Below are 9,005 nucleotides of genomic sequence, written 5' to 3' on the forward strand. Positions count from 1 at the left end.
CTTGGAAGCCTTGAGGGCTTGCCTTGTCCGGCTCTCTCGGGCGGCGGCGAGGAGGAGGAAAGGGGTGGAGGGGAAAGGTGATGGCGGTGATCGGGCTGGCCACCGCCTTGAGTCGCATGCAAGGAGCGACGCGGGGGCCTCGTGAGTGAATATATATTGCATAGGCCTAAAATTACGTCCATTTTTTTTTGCAAAAATGTTATAAAATCATAAATTTGCTAGATTAGATTAAAAGTATACAAACGCTCACATAGGATTATCATCACTTTTATTTTTTATGATAAGGGGCATTTTATTACTTAAAAGGTTTAAGTATTACACCCGACTTCTGCATAACTAAGATGCACACAGCCAAACCAAGTCCAAACTCATAAAAAAAAGAGGCGAATACAAGTAATCATAAGACTGTACCTGTAAGACGTCTAAACCGTGGAGGGTCAATTCTAAGACCATGCTGGGGAATGCAATGCACAATTATGAGAATACGACGGTTTGTGAATTGTCCATTGTAACCTGACCTTATTGGCTTTACTCATTTGGATACGTGATTGATCTGAAGGGGCCTGCTTGCTAGCCTCCTCCTATGGGCTTCCGCGAAGCTTCCTTGTTTGGTTCGAGCATCCGACCCCGTTTTTCGAATCACCTTCGCTCCGGCTGTTTTCGGTTTTGTGAATCGATGTATCGGAAGACACGAGTACCTAATACGTAGTATGCGTACCAAACGCTGGATGCCGTTTCAGAAAGCGCTGGTTTGGGAAGCCGCGACTTTTCCGCCCAACCAAACGCGTCGCTAGTTCCTACTTACTACTGTATACTAGCTAGGCATTGCTAGACACTAGACAAGACCTGTCCCATTGCCACGCCACGCTCGCTCACGCGCATACAGTACAACATGATCAAAAGCGCCCAGCAGTCATGTCCCACTCCTTCACACGGTAGCAGCAAGCAGTGACACACCACGCTCCTCCATTATTGCCTGACCGGCACCTTGACCTTGCTCTTCTCAAGCAGTCAAGCTCAGCACCATTGCTCGATCAAACACCACCAACCATATGGCGATTGTGTAGCAGCTTCGTCTTCTCAAGGGGGGGAGAGGGAGATGGTGGGCGTGGGCGCCAGGACGGGGGCGTTGGGCTCCGTCATCGGCAAGTTGACCACCTTGCTCGGCGATGAGTACACGATGCTCAAGAGGGTGCGCAAGGACATCGAGTTCCTAGAGCGCGAGCTCCGCTGGATGCAAATACTAGTGAATTCACTGGCGAACATGGAGGAGCTGGACGAGCTGGCCAAGAACTGGAAGAGCAGCATGCGCGACCTCAGCTACGACATGGAAGAGTGCGTCGACCGCTTCATGCTCCGCCTCGGCAACGGCGACGCCAGGCCCGGATTTGCCAAGAGGACGGCAGTCCGGCTCAAGACGCTTTTTGCGCGTCATGGCATCGCGACCCAGATCAAGGAGCTCAAGGCCCGGGTCACAGAAGAGAGCGAACGGCGGCGGAGGTTAAATCTCGACAACTATGTCATAGTTAGTTCCTCGCTAACTCGAGAGCGAACGGTGGGGATAGATCCCCGGCCGGTTAGCTGCATTCCACGGGGTGGCCAAGGGGTTGGTGGCCATTGACGGCCGCACAGATCAGGTTATCTCTTGGTTAACAGAGGAGAGGTTGGAGCTGAAGGTAGTGGCCATTGTGGGAGGTGGGGGGCTGGGAAAGACCACCCTTGCCATGGAGGTCTATCGTAAGATTGGAAGGCACTTCCGGTATGGAGCTTCTGTGTCAGTGTCGCGCACTGTTGATCTCGAGAAGCTCTTGAGAGATGTCTTATCTCAAATCGACCTAGAAGCATTTAGTAAATGCCAGTCGGAGAGGTGGGAGAAAGACCAACTAATCCGTCATATTCAACGGATCTTGACAGGAAAGAGGTACAATTTTTCATCCCTCGTGTGATTAGCATTTGATAATATGTTGAAAAATTCAACACACAATCATTTATCTGCTGCAAAGACAAATGCAAGTAGTGTAAATCACCATATTTGCGATGATGAGGCTAATTATTAGTGTAACGTCGTATACAGGTACTTCCTTGTTATTGATGATGTATGGAAAGAACAAGATTGGAAATATATCAAAGCAGCACTTCCTGACAATTATAATGGAAGCAGAATAATTGTTACTACACGCATTACCAGTGTAGCTAACTAGCTAAGTCATGCTGTTCTAAGTTCTAACTCAGGTGATCAGCTCTATAAAATGCTACCTCTGAATGATGTTGATTCTCAAAGGTTGTTCTTTAAGAGAATTTTCAACTCCGACTACTCATGTCCTCCTCAACTACAAAAGGTTTCAGTCAGGATCTTAATAAAATGTGGTGGTCTTCCATTGGCTATAATTACCATTGCAAGTTTGCTAGCCAATAAACCTCAGAACACAGATGAATGGGAGAGACTCCGAGATTCCATTGGTACTGGTCTTTCATATGAGAGTGATGATGACGGAAAATGTATGAGACATATATTGTTACTTAGTTATTGGGATCTTCCACACCACTTGAAAACTTGTTTGTTGTACTTACATATATATCCAGAGGACGAGTATATCTCGTGTGAACAACTAAAATTGAAATGGATAGCCGAAGGATTCATTCCTACACAACGAGGAAATGTATATCAAGAAGCAGAGAGTTGTTTCAATGAACTTGTGAATAGAAGCTTGATCCAGCTAGTTGATGCTCATGTTGACCATGATGGTTTTGCACAATATTGTCGGATTCATGATATGGTACTTGACCTTATAATATCTTTGTCAGATGAAGAGAATTTTGCCACTGCTTTAAATGGTGTCTGCAATTCTTTGCCAAGCAAGATCCGTCGACTCTCCCTGCAATCTAGTGGGCTTGAACAGAAAGGGGCAATCCATGCAATCACAAGAAGCAAGTTACATGTACGCTCATTCAACGTGTTCGGAGAAACAGAGAAGATACCCTTACTTGTGGACTTCCGGTCTTTGCGTGTGTTTGATATATGTGGGGATTATTCATCGTGGAAAAACGAGCATATAAGAAATATAGGAGGTTTTTGTCAACTGAGGTATTTGGGAATTCATAGACGAGGAATCACGGAGCTTCCTGAAAATATTGGAAAACTACAGAACTTAGAGACTCTCGATTTACGGGGAAGTTATATTGGTAAACTACCATCAACTATAACTCGGCTACAGAAACTAGCACACCTATTCGTTGACCGACCGCAACTTTGTGTTTTCTGCACATATGCTTCGTAGCATGAGGAAGTCTCGGATATCTGTAAAATTGACAATCCTGAGAATTTTTTGGAAGAGCTTGGACATCTAACGAAGTTGAGAAAGATCTCAATGAGTAAGTTATGGTTTTATGAGGATTGGCATGTTTTAAGATGCTATGGAGAAAGACTGGCTTCATCTCTTAATGAGTTGGGAAAATACAACCTTCAGTATCTTCATACTTATGGAGATATTAAGAATTTTTGTTCAGGGGTCCATGTTGCACCTTTCCGCACCTCCAAGATCTCAAACTAGAGCTAATAATGGAAAGGGTTCCCAAGGGAATGGCACTCCTAACCAACATCCTCAAACTACAGATAAAAATTAGATTGTTTGATGAGGAAGCTCTCCATATTCTCTTGGGTATGGCTTCTCTAGCATATCTCCAGCTAGAGGTATCAGAGTCGGTTGGGGTCATGACTATAAGTAGTAACGGATTCAAGCTGCTAGAGGTGTTCCACTACAGAATTGGTCTAGGCGAAGCAACGGGGATAAAATTCGTAGCAGGTGCTATGCCAGCACTCCGACGGCTCCATCTTTCCTGGATGGCATATCATGTTATGTTGAGGTATAGTGATGGAGCTGACATGGGCATCGAGCATCTTTCAAGCCTCACACACCTCCAGGTCGAAACTGATTGTCATGTTGCAACTCTGGAAGAGGTGGAGGCTGTGGAGGGTTCCATTGAAAAGGCAAAAGCCTTGCATCCCAACCGTCACACTCTTCAACTCCAGCACCGTAGAGTAAAAAAAGATGGGATGTCTAAGGTATACATTCTTGGCCCCAGGTTTCTTCATTCACTTGCACTGCATCATGTCATTTCCTGATCTTTCCCTCTTTTCCTCCAAGCTTCCAAATCACTCCAGCTCGGGCGGCAGCAACAAGACCAAGTGATCTCGACTACACGTTTGTTTGTCCAACTTTGTGCCCTGCTCTTTACCACGGCTCTGCAACCAGCCACCACAACACAGAGATTTGTTACCCAATATTTATGTATTCCCAGACATGTACTCCCCCCCTTCAGAATTTCTTGTCGCGGAAATGGATGTATCTAGACGTATTTTAGTTCTAGATACATCCATTTATGCGACAAGTAATTCGGGTCTGGGGGAGTAGTACTTTGTGATTTCTAGCTAGAACCTTTCATGTTTGGCGTATCAGGTTTTTCATCCCATAGTCTGTATTCGAGTGTGAGTACAGACAGTGGGTTTTCCTCATGCGCGTCAAACCCGTAATCTATTTTTCTTTTTACGTTCTCAGACTTGTTGTTTCTATTAAAGTTTCTCTTGCCTGCATCTGCATAATTTGAGCTATTTATTTGAATCTTATAAGGTTTGTATGCTTCAGCAACCAACTGAACTGAACCGGCTGTAGGTGCAAGTTAAGATATCTGAACTTCAGGTTCAGGAGCACCTTCTTCAACAGCTTTGGTTTGTTTATAAATGATCTTATATTTCTTTATAGAGGGAGTACTTGTTAACTGTTCCGTCTTTGTGTATAATTGTGGAAAGCACGGTTTGGTTAGTGCTGACGCCCCAAATTCCATTTCTGAAAGTGTGGTAACCACTGTTCAAGTTCTGGCCAAGCTGACGCTTGCCAGTATCAACTCACAGATATCAGCAGAAATAAAACGACGTCTACTCTGGCTACTCATTACAGAGCGCTTTGTCTAGGCACGCACTGAACATAACAGCACACGGCAGGGCTTAAGGCCTTGTACAATGGAAGGTGCTTAGAGAGGTGCTTAGGAAAATAAACCGAGTTTTTCTAAAGCACCGGTGCCTATTTCTACAGAAGAGACGCTTAGTTAAGCGTCTATCCTATACAAATAAGCACCGGTGCTTAAGAAAAGCCTAGTTTATTTCTCTAAGCACCTCCCCTAAGCATCTCCCATTGTACAAGGCCTAACAAGACCAATTTTTCTTCTTCAGTTTTCAACGGTTTCTCTCCTTCCTGCAAGGTTCGGTGAAAAACAGAGCCGTCGGCCAAGGAATGGGAGAAGTAAGATTTTCTTATCTTTATGAAAAGGCGATCGCGGCCTCCGCATATGGGAGAAGTAGTACTCGTAAGTATTTCGCAAAAAAAAAGTAGCACTCGTTAATGTGAAAACCAGACTTTTTTTTTTGAGTGATGATAAAACAGCATGAACAACTTTCCTTCAATTCTGCAACTGCTTCGCCGTCCTCCAAACCAGCCTGCATGCATCACTTGGCTTCACGGCGTGTTTGGTTGCCTGGGTAGCTTCATCCTGCATCGCACAGAGGATCCTGGCTGAGCTTGGCCTGGTTGAGCCAATGCAAAGATGAACTAAGATGTATGTTTGGTAGACTGTATTGTATGTGTGCACCAAAGATGCTGTATACAACATATCTTGTTTGGTAGGCTGCATCAGAGGTTGCACGGCGAGGGCAAAGAAAGCAAGCAAAACAAATCTGAACCAGCTGCTGCTTCTTCACGCATTAGATCTGCTGCTGCTCTTCGTGAATTAAACAAGTTGCACGGCGAGGGCCCCGTGATGGAGGTTAGCATTTTTGTAGCTCGTGGTGGTGGTGGCCATGGCAGTTGAAGGATGCACGGGCCGACGACTACCAGGCAGACACGGATGATTTGACGACGGCACAGATGTTACATATTACCTGGTGAGCGTCATCCGCGGGAGCTCCAAGCCCCAGTGCTCCATGACGACGACCGGCTGTCCGGCCAAGCCGACAATGGCGCGGCTCCTCCTGCGACCCGGCTCCTACTGAGCACACACCGGCGGAAGGGTTTGAGTGCGGACGGGCGGGCGGCACGCGGCGTCGCAGCGTACGAGGGAGCTCAGACCGGTGGCGGCGGTGGCGGCTGTTTGGCGTGCTCGATCCGATCTGGTTCGGTGGGGAGATAGAAAAGAGGGAAGAGTGATACGGGTGGTGGCAATTTTGAAGTAATTTCGAGAAATATTAGGGGCAACCACGTATACCGTTTCGTTTTAAGTGTGGACGCGGGTGCAGGCGCGGGGCTGGCTCGGGGAAACGCCCGATTCCTACGTTTCAGCTCAGCCTGGCTCGGAGAGCTATTTTGCATCAATCGGGCCAGGCCCAGCTAGGCGAGCAGTCTACCAAACAGTTACAAATTTGCATGATAGGTGCGAGCCAGGTGCAGCCCAATCAACCAAACACACCAACTTGCATGATAGGTGCGACTCCAAACGAACCTCTCTGCTGTTCGTTACCGTTTGACACTAATACATGTATTGTTATGTGTAGTCTGATGTTGAAAATAGAGTATAAAACCTGTCATGATGAAAGCGATGGATGGTGGATTGCCTACCGGTACATCCCGGCACCGGTAAAATTACTTATTCGTCTGTTGCACACATTTTAGAGAGATGCGAAAAAAGAGGAGGAGGATTATGACACATGGGCCCTTGTAATATGTGAGAGTAGTGTGTGATCCTGGTTGGGATCGTCTTTTCTCAGTGCGCCAAACAATTAGTTTTTTCAATAAAGGGTATACTTTATTGGCTTAAAATGGAGCATTAAGAAGATACAAACATAATGAACACACCTCGGCCTCTGCATAATTAGGATGCACACAGCCAACACCAACACACGCACATAAAACACACACCTGCAAATAGCAAAGTCATATAAGACCAAAACTATACGTAGGTGAGGAAAAAACCCAAAATGACCAAATCTGCGATCAGCAAACTACAACGATGATCATATTCGCACCGACCATCTCATGACACTACACGAATGATAAGGTTCTTCAACAGCAACGCCTTCAGGAAGGGAGCGACGCTCAAGCGCCACCGTCACCGGATCCAACCACTCAAGGCCAGAATTTAGGTTTTCACCCTGAAAAACAAGTCCAAGCATATCCGAGGAATGCCTTCAACAAGGTAATGATGTAAAATATCGCCATTGCCAGGTATAACCAACTCGAGTCAGACCTAGGCTTTCACCCCGGAGCTCGAGACCGGGTGCTCGAGGAGCACCACCACCGACGTCAAACATGTGTTGTCACCATCGCTTTTCCGCAATCCCAGCAACTACATGCGATGTGTAACCGCCGTTGCACAACCGTCCCTCTGCATCAAGCCATCGTCCATAGTTTGCATTTTTCCGCCGTAGTTAACCACCGAATCTGAAGGAAGAAACCCATACGAAGACCTTTCGCTGGTCACCACAATCCATAGGAGGCAGCTGCGACAGGCCCGGAGTGGTCACCAAAGGAACCAACACCGGTGGTGTAGCACACCACCGCAGGCTACCACATCGCCGAAGAGAGCCCTGCTCACGCCCATCGGCACGTCGTCTGACATGGCCGAAACTGAAGCGAAAGGCATATCACCACCCTCAACGTGTGACCAAAGGAAACGCAACCGCCGCTAGATCAAGAGCGCACAGCCGCCGGATCGACGATGCATCTCCCGAACAAAGCAAATTTGGCTCGCTTTGAGCACGCCCACCATCGCGTCACAACGGGAAGCCATCTGCGGTTGGCATCCAGCGGAGCAGCCTCAAGGATACGTGGAGAATTAGTTAGCAAAACTCACCCGGGATAGAGCAGGATTAAAGAGTATAGGGTGCTAGTTTCAGGGATTTTAAGTTTAAGGTTTAATTTAGACTACGAGTACGAATTCAAGGGTTTTTTTAGACTTTTTCCATTTTCTTACTGGGTCGTCTTGCTCCCCTGGCGACCGATTGCGACAAGAAGAAAAGACACACGCACGCACAACGTGTTGTCAGCTATGCGCATGAGTAGTCATGATGCCCTCATGTCCGACACCTCTATCTCTAAACATGTGGACATATTTTTCGATATCGTCTTTTGCTTAAGGACAAGTGAGGTCTAAGCTTGGGGGAGTTGATACGTCCATTTTTGCATCATGTTTTTATGTTGATATTTATTGCATTATGGGCTGTTACTACACATTTTATCATAATACGTATGTCTTTTCTCTCTTATTTTATAAGGTTTACATGAAGAGGGAGAATGCCGGCAGCTGGAATTCTGAACTGGGAAAGGAGCAAATATTATAAACCTATTTTGCACAAGTTCAAAAGTCTTGAAACTTCATGGAGAATTATTTTGGAATATATAAAAAATATTGAACGAAGAAAGCACCAAAGGGGAGCCACCTGCCATCCATAAGGGTGGAGGGCGCGCCCTACCCCCTAGGCGCGCCCCTGCCTTGTGGGCCACCTAGCAGGCCCCGATGCCCATCTTCTGCTATATGATGTGTTTTGACATGAAAAAAATCAGAAGAAAGTTTTCGAGATGAAGCGCCGCCGTCTTGAGGCGGAACTTGGGCAAAACCAATCTAAGCCATTGTTTGATATTCCTTTTCTGTCAAAACTCAAAAACAAGAAAAAACAAAAACTGGCACTGAGCTCTAGGTTAATAAGTTAGTCCCAAAAATAATATAAAATAGGCAAATAGCATATTAATGCATATAAAACATCCAAAACAGATAATATAATAACATGGAACAATAAAAAATTATAGATACGTTGGTGACGTATTGATAACCCACAAGTATAGGGGGTCGCAACAGTTTTCGAGGGTAAAGTATTCAACCCAAATTTATTGTTTCGACATAAGGGGAGCCAAAGAATACTCTCAAGTATTAGCAGCTGAGTTGTCAATTCAAACACACCTGGAAACTTAATATCTGTAGCAAAGTGTTCAGTAGCAAAGTAATATGATAGTAGTGGTAAC

General features: G+C 45.9%; 1 pseudogene; it reads left to right on the forward strand.

The window, feature by feature from the left end:
- Positions 1–945: 945 nt before the first annotated feature.
- On the forward strand, positions 946–4,655 carry LOC125550303 (annotated as a pseudogene).
- The last annotated feature ends 4,350 nt before the right edge of the window (positions 4,656–9,005 follow it).

The sequence above is a fragment of the Triticum urartu genome, chromosome 4 (assembly GCF_003073215.2).
Source record: "Triticum urartu cultivar G1812 chromosome 4, Tu2.1, whole genome shotgun sequence".
In the NCBI taxonomy this organism is placed as follows: Eukaryota; Viridiplantae; Streptophyta; class Magnoliopsida; order Poales; family Poaceae; genus Triticum; species Triticum urartu.